The sequence below is a fragment of the Pongo pygmaeus genome, chromosome 14 (assembly GCF_028885625.2).
Source record: "Pongo pygmaeus isolate AG05252 chromosome 14, NHGRI_mPonPyg2-v2.0_pri, whole genome shotgun sequence".
NCBI lineage: Eukaryota > Metazoa > Chordata > Mammalia > Primates > Hominidae > Pongo > Pongo pygmaeus.
This window is the reverse complement of record NC_072387.2, coordinates 102,681,724-102,696,459: the sequence shown is the minus strand read 5'-3', so window position 1 is coordinate 102,696,459 and position 14,736 is coordinate 102,681,724.

The following is a 14,736-nucleotide window of genomic DNA, read 5'->3' as shown; positions in this document are numbered from 1 at the left end:
AGGTATCGAGAACAATCATGGGGTAAGATGGAAAGGGGTAGAATTTGGGTAGCATACAGAACTGGGTTCAAGAGTTGGCTTTTGTCATTTGTTGTTTGAATAATGCTGAATAATTTTCTTGACTAATACTTCAGTTTTTTCACCTATAAAGTCAGTGATGATGAGTCTTACTCGATGAGATTATTGTGAGGATTAAATAAAATAATTGATAATAGAAGACTTGTCACAGAGGAGATTTGCAGGCAATGCTGCTTCTCTTTATTGTGTTATGCACAGATTTGAACTTGAAAGTGAAAGAGAGAGGTGGTCATCCTGAAATTTTCAGAACTCACCAACATTTTTCATTAGCCTTCGCCACCATCATTACCCAAGGCGGAAATTCAAATCAGCTTGCCCCTAAACCATTGGTCCCCAGCCTTTTTATCTCCAGGGACTTGTTTCGTGGAAGGCAATGTTTGCATGAATGAGAGTTTGGGGGTTTGAGGGGATAGTTTCAGGATGAAACTGTTCCACCTCAGATCATCAGGCATTAGTTACATTCTCATAAAGAGCACACAACCTAGATCCTTTGCATCTACAGTTTACAGTAGGGTTTATGTGCCTATGAGAATCTAATGCCTGCTCATCTGACAGGAGATGGAGCTCAGGCAGTATTGCTGGCTCACCTACTGCTCACCTCCTGCTGTATGGCCCAGTTCCTAACAGGCCACAGATGGATAACGATCCATGGCTCAGGGATTGGGGATCCTGCCCTAAACTTTTTTCTAGCCATATCTCAGTCCCTTAAAAGTAACTTTATTCCAACCAAAGGATATCCTCACTGGGCCCTACTTTTGACATCTTTTTGTCCTTATTTGTCTTGATGAGATTGTTTTTCATCCTTCCTCTTAATTACTGTTCTTCTGTAAGGTCCAGCTCATGAGGTATCTTTTTATGATTACCTAAAGACTCAAATCCACACAGTTGTCTGCTTTCTGTGACTTTTCAGCACTTATTGCCTACACAGCTTATTAGGTACTTAATCATACCAAGCCTTGTATTAGTAAAATCAGTGACAGCTGAGAATACAGTTCTTACTCACGCAGAGCCAGGCACCTAAGACACCCTCCATTCATATTTATTGAAAAATGCCTTTCATTAGCATAATTATTTTGGATATTGTTTAGTCATTGTTTTGTACCTGTTTTGTGATCAGAGTCAGAGCTGAAGAATAATGTCTTAAACAAGATAGCACTTCATGAAAAGTCTCTTGCAAAAGTTGAGTTGAGGCAATCCAGGCTGGTGTGGCACACGCAGTGTGGATCATGTAGGATCCAGCACACTGATGATAGTTTTCTGCTCCTTCATTTCTATAGTATATTCCAGTCCTCCCTGTGCAGCCACTGGGTCCATGTTCCATTGCAGTAGTTTAGAGAAGGTAGGAAAGTGGAGAAAGCCCAAGCTCCAACTCTCTTTATAGGACAGTGTCTGGGAGCTGCCACTTCACAGCACTGCTTACATTTCAGTCATGGGGGCCTCATCTAGCTTTGAGTGAGGCGGGGATATTCTGGGCATCTGTACTAAAAGATGAATGGGTTCTATTATATTAAAAAAGATTGAATATTAGGGAAGTGATGTTAGCAGTCTCTGCCACACATTTTAAAATATCTAGCTGGATAGTAAGTTGCCTGAGGGCAGGGATGTCAACTCACCCTATACCTTGCAACAGGTCATGGATAGAAAACACACATTTTCAGAAACCTTGTAAGGAAGATAGAAGTTTTCCTCATTTGAAGCATTGATACCATTCTTTCAAATATATAAGTTTTGTTTGCACTTCTGATATTAGAGAATAACAAGATGAAGAAGCAGAACAGGTTTTATTTTGAGAGCAATGAGAGAAACATGCCAGCTTCCATTTAACAGCATCTCACAGGATGGCAGGTTTTTCATAGGATAAACAGAGGTCAGGGCAAAGGCCAGAAAGTAGATTTTTGTCAGGGTACCTGGAGTTTATTTAACAGAGAAAGAGTGGCCCATCCTCTCCAAATTTGCAAGAAACTTGCATATAAACTGGAATTCCAGTTGAATTTATACTGTGCAATTTGTGGCTCATTTTTAGTGCTTGTAATACTTTTGTTTGTTGTTTTGCATTGATAAATATCATGATGCATGGAAATCTCCCTTAGTAACTGGAATGTTCCTGGTAATCAGTCAAGCAGAGCAAAATAAAAGTGATAGTCTTGAGGAATATCTAAAGCCCTGGAAATTTTTTGATGAGCATCCCTGCCCCCATCTCCTCCCACCCCCCAAAGTGAAAATCTTTCTAGTGCTGATGATAAGGGCCCCAGATACTCTGCCTCTCCCCAGGGATAGAGTCAGGTTAACACAGCTTAGTTTTTAGCCGCTGACTTCTTTAATTGATTTCATGGTAAACTCATCTCTCTGTTCATACATTAGTGAGATTCACGAATACTCATTAATTTCTCTTATATTTCTCAGCTCTTCTTTCCATGCTCTATTCAATCAGATTTTTGGCCAGGGAGATTTTGACTCCTTAATAAGTGACTCCCAGACACAGTAAGTGTGAATCTCACCACTCAATGGGTAATCTATTTCTTCCAAGTTTGGGAGGCTTCCTGTAGAGTTTTTTCTATTTTACCGCTATGGTATACTTACAAAATAATATCCTGATTGGTGCTTAAGTTTGGGAGACATAAAATATACTACAAAGGAGTGGTTTATATTTTCTCTGGAATTAATTAAATCTCAGATAAAAAACTCTTCGTTTATTATTATTATCTAGAATGATTCTTAGAAGGGAATATCCATATTCTAGAAGCCCCTGTGGTGTGGGGGAAGGAGAGGAAAATGAATGGGAGCAGCAGTGGCAGCTCTCCATAACTTGAGTTTACATGAACCCCTGCTCTCTTTTCGTATTCTTCTGTAAAGTCTTGTAATATGTTCATGTTCTCCTATATCCCTCCATGCCTTCCTCTTTCCTACTCTTCTATTTCTCTTTCTTTCTTTCTTTTTTCTTTTTTTAAACAATCAAGGCCTAAATGACAGCTATACCCCAAAGTGTTTTGAGATAATGGTTGCTTAAAATGGCTTAATGGATGCTGGGTAGCAAAATGCTGTTTTATCTTTTTTAATCTTTGTTCCCAAATATATGACCAAAGGAGAGTAACAACAAATCCACCGACAGTAGAAAATCAGGGGCAATATGTTGTTTTCTAAAAAGTAAAACTGAGTGATATTTTCATGCAAAATAGAAATTTTGACATGTTGCATTTTCATGCAAATGACATGCTGGCCCTAAAGCATTGGAAGTTCAGGTTAACATGTATCTAAATGCTGAACTTTCTACTAAGAATAATATTGGTCTCAGAATTAACTAAAATATGTGAACCAAGTGAGCAATGTGGAATCTTATCTATACAAGAAAAAATGTTGGTCTTTACTGGTGTGTGTAGAGGTTTGTCACAGGGAAATCAGATTGACCTACTCACCATCTGAGCAGCATATACTATGTGAAGTATTCCATTTGGGCCCAGTGGAGTTCATCTCTCTTTATACCTGACTCGCCTGTACAACTACCAGCTTAACCTGGGTTCTTTCTTACTGTTATCTATTTTTTTGTCTTCATAAATGTTACAAGCACATCTTGCTTATAAATTGTCAGTTAATTATTCACAAGGCATTGGAACTAATAAAAAAAGGTTTTACAAAATGCTGAGTTCCAATGAGTTTTAAATTGTATAGAATAGTTATACAAGAGAAAGAATAAAAAGAGATTTAGAGAAAAGACTGTAAAGACCTAGTATTTCATCACTTTTAGATATTATAAGTGAGTAATTTTCAAAATAGCAGGAGGGATTGGTTAGCAAAAAGTGAAGAAGAAGCACCCATTATTATCTGTCTGGGAAACACTTATTTAAAAAAAAAAACACAGCTTGGCAAATTATCCCTAGCTGGTGACAATACTTAATTTCTAAAACCCTGCACTCATATCCCATCCAGGAAATTCTCAAAGAGAGTAATTTTGAATGGAAAATTAGTCCATACTCAAATAGTGTGAAGTTTGTATATTTATTAAAAGGAACCACAGATGAACAAATTTGAAAAACCCTATTGTAGACCTAATTATGTGTTCGTCATGGAAACTTTTTTTTCTAGAGCCCACCCTCAGTGATTCTGATACAGTAATAAGATTGGATTCAAATCTGGGAATCTAAACACTATATTCTCTTTGAGATTGGGAACACATCTGCATTTTCTGAATATATAGCATAGGCATGCCCTCTTGTGCAGAGCAAATACATGTCTGTTGAATAAATCCGCTTTTTATATCATGAACAAATGTGTATTAATTGGGCTCTTTCACAGTGCAAGGGATAGCAACTTGTTCAGCTTATCTTATTTAAAATGGGTGACAGTAGACCTGAGGGTAAAGGGTAGAGTGGCCAGAATTCTTGTGCCAGATCAACTCATAGGCTTCTGCTGAAATATGCTTTGCTGATTTTATTATTCATGTCCTGCTTTGGGGTCTTATTAATTGGAATAACAGACTGCCTTAGATAAAAGCATGACTGCATGGAAAGTGATGGTGAAATGTTAATCAATCTGTATAGACTTCTGTCTGAGAATGTCCTGTGTCAAGGAAATATGTCCAGAGGTCCCATGCTGACAAAGCGTAATGGGGTCAAAGGATCTTGTATTGGATTAATCTGCATGAGGACAGGGAATGGAGGAGATGAGAAAAAACAGACATAAAGTGTCAAAGGATTTTGGAACTGACTACTGGAAACTATGCCCTAACACAGATGCCAAGGCGTGAATAGCATAGGCATGGCCGACTTCATAGGCTAGGATGCAGATAACATCCACAAGTAGCATTCTAAAGTGAAATGCAGTTTGATACATGCATTTGCAGAATGTAAAGTCTATTCCTTTCAAGCTATTCTTATCATTTAAATATTTGGTAAACCAAAGTGTTTACTAATTTCTGGGATGGGGAAGCTGGAAGGGGAGAAGCAATTCTAATGGCTTTTTGACATGCAGCTAAAATCCTTGGATGTTGCAACTACCCCCAGAGATTGTGCTGGGAAGGACTGCCATAGCACCATCCCAGAGAACTGGTGCCACAGATAACAGGAGGCAAGTTCAGAAGGACTATCAGTGGCTGGGAGATGGTGGGTTCCAGTATGGAGAATCAGCACCCTTTCTTAGATCATTCTCAATCAAGGAGTTCAATGATTTCTCCTGAGATTTCATCTCTTTTAAACTTCATTGTATATTGAGAAGTATTATTTATGGCAAGGAAATATCTCTGCAGTAATGGAGTGTTTCTATGAACAAGACACATGGTCTTCTCTTTCTTCAAGGTGTCTTGAAGCACAAAAATTTTAATGAAGTGCATTTTATCATTTTTTTCATTTTATTTTCACTTATGCTTTATGTGTCATATGTAAAAACACATTCTTATTCCAAGACCACAAAGATTTATCTCTATGTGTTTTTTCCTAAAAGTTTTATAGTTTTAGCTCTTATGTTAGATCTGTGACCATTCTGAGTTAATTTTTGTGAATGATGTGAAATAGAATTCAGTTGCAATTCTATCGCATTGATCTATACATCTTTACTATGCCAGCCAGCACCACACTTGTCTTGATTACTGTAGCTGTGTACTAAGTTTTGGAATTGGGAAGAGTGAGTCTTCCCACCTTGTTGTTTTTAAAGATTGTTTGTGGATTCTTCATCTCTTGCATTTGCATATACATTTTAGGATCAACATCATTTTCTGCAAAAAAAAAAAAAAAGGCAGCTGGGTTTCAATAGAGACTGCACTGAAACTGTAGAGGAATGTGGGGATTATTGCCATTTAAGTATTATTAAACCTTCTGATGAATGCACATGGGATGTCTTTCCATTCATTTAGGTCCTCTTTAGTTATTTTTCCCAACACTTTTATCATTTTGTGTATTTTTTGTGTGAATAAGTCCTATCCTCCTTTTATTAAATTTATTTCTAAGGCTTAATCTTTTTGATTCTATTGTAAATGGGATCGTTTTCTTAATCTCCCTTTTGGATTGTTATTGTTCATTGCTAGTGTAGAGAAATCTCATTGATCTTGTATTTTGTAACCTTTCAATCCTGATCTTATGTGAGGATCTTATATCCTGAGCTCATTTATTAGTTTACTATTTTTAGTGGATTCATAATTCTGTATCTCTACAAGTTTATGTCATATGTAATTAGAGATAGCTTTACTTCTTCTTTGTTAATCTGGATTCCTTTTTCTTTTTCCTGCCTAATGCCCAACTGTCTTGGCTAGAACCTCCACTATAATGTTGAATAGAGGCTGAAAGAGCCAACATCCTTTCTTGTTCCTCCTCTTAGAGGGAAAGCTTTCAGTCTTTTATTAGTAGGTATGATTTTGGAGATAGGTTTTTTATAGATACATTTTGTTAGATTAAGGAAGTTCCCTTCTATTACAGCAACTCTGAATACAGATTCCTCTTAGGGACTGTCCTTATTGTTCGTTTTGTTGCCTTTCATTTGTTGAGTTCTTGCTGCACTAGTACTTGCCTTGAACTGGTACTTTTGCTGGATTACCTAGACAGCCCACTATAGATCTGCAGAGTCTGGAATGATGGAATCTGCTGATGTCCACCAGCTACCAAATCTACCTGGAATTGTTTTTCCAGCTCATTGAATTCGGGGAAAACAGAGCTGCCACCCAGCTGTGGAGCTGCTGGAGCAGTTTTTCCACATGGCTTAGCCTTGGGGGACAGGTGCAGTCCCTAACTGGAATGCCACTGCCTCACGCTGCTTTTACTGTTTCCTTAGATTTTGTGGAGTAAATCCTTCTCAATTCTCTGTAAGCCCTTTGAGTAATCTCCAGACATTGAATGATTACCATTGCTAATTTTGACCAGGTTAATAGATGACTTCCTGGGAAAGTTTTCTGCAAGCCCTTCACACTGCCATTCTGGAAGTTGTGATTTTCCTACCCTTTCTTAGAGTTTTCAGTACGTAGGGGGTATTTAGAAGGACACGTTTTGCTAATACATGAAGAAAAGGAGATTTCTCCAGGTTACTGCATACTTTCTTGCTTCAGATTTATGACTAAGGAAGACTACTCAAGTTTTTTTCTTAATAATGATAATTGTTCAATTCCCACCTATGAGTGAGAACATGCCGTGTTTGGTTTTCTGTCCTTGCAATAGTTTGCTCAGAATGATGGTTTCCAGCTTCATCCAGAACAATGAGAACAGTTGGACACAGGGTGGGGAACATCACACACTGGGGCCTGTCATGGGGTGGGGGGAGGGATAGCATTGGGAAATATACCTAACGTAAATGAGGAGTTAATGGGTGCAGCACACCAACGTGGCACATGTATACATATGTAACAAATCTGCACGTTGTGCACATGTACCCTAGAACTTAAAGTAAAATAATAATAATAAAAAAATGATAATTTTCCCCAAGGTGTCTTGGTGTCTCCACCTGTAGATCTGTGCACTCCAATATGGTAGCCACTACCATATTGCAATATGCAATATGGTGTGTCTGAATTGAGATGTACAGTAAGCACATACTAGATTTCAAAAAATTACTGAAATTAGAATATAAAATCTCATTGATGGTTTTTATATTGCTTATGTGTTGGAATGGTAATATTTTGTATATGTTGGGTTAAATAAAATCTGTTACTAAATTATTTTGAGCTCTGACTTTTTACTTTCTTTTTTTTAAGTGGTTTTCTACATTATATATGTTGGGAATTCTACATTATATCTGTTGCTCACATTATATTTCTATTGGACAGTGCTGCTTTATATCACCCTGTGCAATCAGCTGTGAAGAGAAGAGAATCAGTAATAGATCAGTTTTCCTCAGAAGGGATTGTGAGCTTAGCAGGCACACAAGATTTAATAGACTAGTTTTCAGTACGGACATCTTCAAAATTTTGTGGCTTTCAGGATGGATTTCACTACATTAAGAGCTCAGATATAGACTAGCAAAAGATGTAGCCGTGTGAGGTGGCTCACGCCTGTTATCCCAGCACTTTGGGAGGCCGAGGCGGGTGGATCATGAAGTCAGGAGATCGAGATCATCCTGGTTAATACAGTGAAACGCCTGGCTAACACAGTGAAACCGTATTTCTACTAAAAATACAAAAAATTAGCCGGGCGTGGTGGCACGTGCCTGTAGTCCCAGCTACTCGGGAGGCCGAGGCAGGAGAATCGCTTGAACCTGGGAGGTGAAGGTTGCAGTGAGACGAGATCGTGCCACTGCACTCCAGCCAGGGCGACAGAGCGAGACTCTGTCTCAAAAAAAAAAAAAAAAAAAAAAAGATGTATAAGTTAGTCTATTTGGCTATAACAATAATATTTATAATCTGTATTACGTTTTTCATTTACAAATATTTTCATATTAATATATCTCATTTTTTTACCCCCATTTCATATGGCATAGGTGGGAATTATTAATAGGTGGGAATTAACTTTTTAGGGAATTTTTAAGGTTAATTAGAACAAATACAGTAAAATAGCATCCTTTTTTTTCTTGAGTTTTCTTATGACCAGATTTGATTCAATACATATATTTGGACTTGTACTAACTTAAAGAACAGTGTTACGAAGAGGGATTAAAAAGCGTTTAATAAACTTTGGTCTACTAGGGAAAATAAGACAAATACACCAATGATTGTAGTCTAATTTTGTGTTTAAGTTGATGGTTTGTTTTTGGTTAAGGAAGAATAAATTACCTCCTTTCTTTTTCCCACTGAAGGAATGATAACTAAGTCAAGAAGAAATCATGAAGGAATGTAACATTTTATTAAGATTTTTATTGGAACTTTGTTTATGATATGTTAATAATTTAGTGTCTCAGTAATTGATTAAATGTGATATTCATATGAAGAATACTATGAATCATTTATAGTTATTTTCAGCATATTTCATGACCCAGAAAACATTGATGATATATTGTTAAGCAGTACACATGGTTTAAATAGGCATAACATCATATTTTTAAATACTTATATAAATATATAGTCATTCTATTCCTCCCATCTCTTTATATGTCTTCTATAGAGATATCTATATCTAGATGTGTATGTGTAAATTTTATGTTGTTCTATTTCTATAAATAGGTATGATATTTTTTAAAAGTTACAGAATATTGGCTGGGTGTGGTGGCTCACGACTGTAATCCCAGCACTTTGGGAGGCTGAGGCGGGTGGATCACCTGAGGTTGGGAGTTTGAGACGAGTCTGACCAACATTGAGAAACCCCGTCTCTAGTAAAAATGCAAAATTAGCCAGGTGTGGTAGCGCATGCCTGTAATCACAGCTACTCGGGAGGCTGAGGCAGGAGAATCGCTTGAACTCAGGAGGTGGAGGTTGTGGTGAGCTGCGGCTCTCCAGCCTGGGCAACAAGAGCACAAAACTCCGTCTCCAAAAAAAAAAAAAAAAAAAAAAAAGGTTACAGAATACTAACAGAGCTAGAAGAGTTTTTGGGGATCTTGAGTCTGCTTTACGGTTTCCAATAATTTTAGTAAAAATATTTTTTATTAGAAAAAAGTTTTTAAAATAAGGTTTTATAAAAGACATTGTATTTTAGATAAATCACAAAGGACAATAGGGATGTAAATTGGTCACTTTTCTATCAGTGTTAATACTTATGAATATACTATCCATTAATTTATTGTCTCTATTATCTTACAGTGGAATTCATCCTTTAGTTGCTAAGGTTTCCTGTAATATGGAGACAATTCACTCGATGTTAACAAAAGGTATCCTGTAATATGGAGATAATTCATTCGATGTTTTGATGTTTTCTATTTCTCTGGTAAGAGAAATATTTCAACTATATTTCAACTATAGCTGACATGTCCTTATGTTTTTCAACAGAGTGAAGGAACTCTCCTCTAAAGGAAAGTTGTTTAGAAAGATTTCAACTGTTCATATTTTCTCAATATTTTGAAATTGCTAGAATATGCTGTAGCACAATAAACTATTTTAAATACTGACACAGAATCTTCAGTTAAATATGAAAATATTCTATTGATCTTCATGTTTCAGGATACAACCTAATTATAATCTGGTACAGAAATGGGTAAATCTAAAGCTTGCAAGCCAAAATACTAGTGAAGAAAACAATATTAGTAGCAAAGAAGAAATGTTTTTTAACCTTGAAATATGACATAAAATATATTTTGATTTTATTTCCTATATTTTCAAAGTAAATTGCTGGCATTTTAAAAATTATAATGTATATACTAGAATATGTTATTTGTCAAGGTATCCTGAATACTTTAGCAAATTGGTCAATCTACTAAGAATCAGACTGTGAATATGAAAAGAGATTAATGTTTGTATTAAAAGCATTATATTAGAAACTCTATTAGATTATTTCTACTTTTTGAATCAATATCAAGGTATAGTAATACGTTACAACCTCTCTCAATAGCCTCATTTTCCCTTTAAAGTCAAGAGTCTATTCTTCGTTTTTAAATTTAATTTAATTTTAAGTTCTGGGATACATGTGCAGGACGTGCAGGTTTGTTACATAGGTAAATGTGTGCCTTGGTGGTTTGCTGCACCCTTCAATCCATCACCTTGGTATTAAGCCCCACATGCATTAGCTTTTTATCCTGATGGTCTCTCTGCCAGTCCTCGTGACAGGCTCCAGTGTGTGCTACTCCCCAGCCTGTGTCCATGTGTTCTCATTGTTCAGCTCCCACTTATAAGTGAGAACATGTAGTGTTTGATTTTTCTGTTCCTGTGTTTGTTTGTTTGTTGAGGATAATGGCTTCTAGCTCCATCTATGTCCCTGCAAAGGACATGATCTCATTCCTTTTTATGACTGCGTAGTATTCCATGGTGTATATGTACCACATTTTCTTTATCCAGTCTATCACTGATGGGCATTTGGGTTGGTTTGAAGTCTTTGCTATTGTGAATAGTGCTACAGTCAACATACGTGTGCATGTGTCTTTATAGTAGAATAATTTATAATCCTTTGGGTATATACCCGGTAATGGGATTGCTGGGTCAAATGGTATTTCTTGTTCTAGATCTTTGAGGAATCTCCACACTGTCTTTCACAATGGTTCAACTAATTTATATTTCCACCAACTATGTAAAAGTGTTCTGTTTCTCCACATCCTCTCCAGCATCTGTCGTTTCCTGACTTTTTAATAATCACTATACTGACTGGTGTGAGATGGTATCTCATTGTGGTTTGATTTAAATTTCTCTAATGACCAGTGGTGTTGAGATTTTTTTTTATATATGATGTTTGTTGGCCACATAAATGGTCTTCTTTTGAGAAGTGTCTGTTCATGTCCTTTGCCCATTTTTTAATGGGGTTGTTTGGATTTTTTCTTATAAATTTAAGTTCATTGAATCTACAAGTGTCTATTCTTAGTCTCTCAAACTGGTACATTTGCCTTTTTCTATTGGTTTAGTCCCTGTGGCTATGGGGCAATTTCTTTTGAATATTAGGATATACAAACATGCAGCTTTTGGTTGCTTTGAAGTAACAATTTGGATTCAATGCAGTGCACGTAGAGGTTTTCTTAAAAAATAAGTTGTTGATCTCTTCTAGTTCAAACTAATTGTGTTACTTTGGGTAATTCACATATCCTTTCTGGATTTTAGTTTTTCTTTTCTGCAAAACACTACAAATACATACTCTTAAAATTTCATATAGTTTTAAAATAAAATGACTCTTCATGGTATTAATCATTTATAACTTAGTGTGAAAGATTTTACCTAAGAGCAAGTTTTGATAAGATGTCAGCGAATATTTATTTAATACCACAGTGTGCTAATCATCATACATAGACACAATGAGTAATTAAATCTTTCCAACAAACCTGTCAGGGGGTATATAATCATCTTCATTTCATGAATATTTCAGAGAAGTCAAATTGTTGCCTATGGTAACACAACTAGTTCATGAGATATCTGGCATTCAAAACCAGGACTAGTCTTATTTCCAAGCCCGAGTTATTGTTTTACTCATAGTCTCCTATGCAGGTGCTGAGGTAGAGACAATATAGACTTTGGGGGCACTGAAAGCTGACTATCACTGAAGGAGAAAAAGCAGAAAAATTGGTGACTCGAGGAAAAGGATGAGACTATTTAATTCCCTTGAACTGTCATTTTTTCCTTGGTCAGCTTAACTCCAATTCGTTAACAGCCTAAAAAGCAAGTGGGTGGTGAAATGTTACACTTGTATATTTTTCATAAGATTAATAAGTGAACTGTTTGTGTTGTATTGCATTGTTCCAGAAGAAATAGTCTTTTAAGAAAAGCAGAATTTGTACCTAAGCCTGTGTAAGTGAGGATTTCTGAAATATATCCTTTAAGCATGTCTTTTTATTGCTTCAGTGGTCATGTACACTGTCTTGTGTATAGTAAGAGCTTGCTTAATGCTTATCTGTTTGAAATTAGAATGAAAGCCCATATGGAAAAATAGTAACTTGCAGTTTGATAAAGGTTATCTATTTCATCAGCCTTCTCAAATTTCAAATAAAAAGCCTGGAATAACTGACATAAAGGCAAATTTTATACAAATATAAATATAAGTATCAATATAATCATAGCAACAATAAACATGAATATATATATTTTATGGATAGATATAGATAAATGTGTACATGTGTCTGTGGATTTACATTCAATCACACCCATACTATAATAGATGTGCAGCCAAAATAGAAGTAAATCAAATTATTCAATATAAATTTATTGCAGTTAACCATCTGTGATGAAATTCTCATGGGATTTTCTTTAATTTTTTTTATAAATGAGGAAAATGAAATACTAAAATTATAAACACACCATATTTATAAGCTGTCCTTTTAAATAAGCTGTGATTCTAAGCTTCCATCTGCTTTTTTGCTGAATGACACAGAGCATTTGCTTCCTCTGCTGCACTTCTGGTCTTTCTTCATTTTCTGAACGAGCTCCTGCAATACAGAGGCCCAGATAACATGCTCCTACGCTCTGTCAGCTTGTTCTGCAATAAATCATCAGAGGCAACAACATTTGTTTACACCTATTTAAAAGGGTCTCCTGGGAAAAATCTGTGAGAAGAGAAAGTACTGTTTTGTAACTTCATCTCTTACTTCCACGTCCTTTCATCTTTGTCTTTTATAGGAGTCAGTGTATGCATTATTTGTTTTTGAATATTATGAGATGCCACAACTGAATTAGTGAGGACCCTGGATCTTAACTCCTATAAGACAAACTAGAACAAACAATAGTTAGTGACTAAATATTTAATCGTATGATAGATTTTTTTTGGCTCATATTGTCTTATGCATTAAACAAAAGTGAAGAATGTTTGCTGTGATGGTTCTTCCCTTTAATCATCGAAAGATTATTCCAATAAATCTTATACAGAAAAGCCCCATTCCTATGTGTAATAAAGAAATTGGAGTTTTAAACCTACGCAGAAGTTGTAACTAAAATTGTATTTTAGGCATTACTTTTTCAAGTGCCTTCTATATATTAGGAAATGGTAAATTATGTGACATCAAATAAACAAATGTTCTTTCTTATTGCATCAATAATGTTTTCTGTTTTGGCCTAGAAATCTAGAATTCTAAAAATACATAAGAAAATTTAGGGATTGTCTGGCTCAACCACATTATTTTACAAACAAAGAACTGAAGTTCAAAGAGTTACAGGACTTGCTGAAGGTCATACAGAAAATTACTGCTAAAGCCTTTGAAGCTCCATTTGCTGTTTTCTCCAGCATTTTTGGATGCTTGTGAGTCAATGAATGAGCCAACTACCCCATCAGATGGCCACACTAGGGCACTTGGCATATGGAATCTCCTCAGGATCCTCATCCTTATTACTAGAGCTAAATTTGAGATGAAAGACAAATGAAAAATAAAATATCTTAGAGAGAAGACATTTTAGAAAGTGAATGAAACAAGGGAACATTTAAAAATAGCCTATACAACCTGCAAGTAGCCTAACCTAACCTAATTGACGTATCAAAGGTTTCTGAACCCTGGGATACTGAGTGGTGCAGTGGAAAAAAGGATTTTGAAGGCTGATTTGTTTTAGAATGCTTGCTTTGTCAATTATTGGCAATGTGACCTTAATGAAGTGATTTTGCCTCTCAGAAATAACCACTTGGGGGTAACAGGTGAGATACTGAGCAACACACTTTTTGTTTACTCATATTTGTTCTTCCCACCACGCTTGGGCTGTGCTGGTACCCCACAGTATAATAATCACACAGAGATGGAGGTCTAAATACACCGGTCAAGGAGACCTTCAAGCAAGGTTTGGAGGTCTCTAAATTTGTCATTGTAGACACCAATTCACATTTGAATACCGGGTCAGAGCTAATATCCTTTTATATTCAATGACAGAAAGACCACTTACTCCCAATACTTAAAAAAAAATAAACTTTCAGTGAATAAGCCTCATAGCCAGGGTGAGTCCAGGCAAAACATGAAACATGAAGCAGGCAGGATGGGTTCCTTGTGCATTCCAGAGTCCATTGCTTCTCTTCTCTTTCCCTTTCCTAAACCCTACTCATTCACTCTCCAACCATCTTCTCTATGCTCTGGATATGGTTTGGCTCCAGGTCCTCACCGAAATCTCATGTTGAATTTTAATTCCCAGTGTTAGGAAGGGGCCTGTTGGGAGGTGATTGGTTCATGGGGCTGGAGTTCCCCCTTGCTGTTCTCTTGATAGTGAGTTCTCACAAG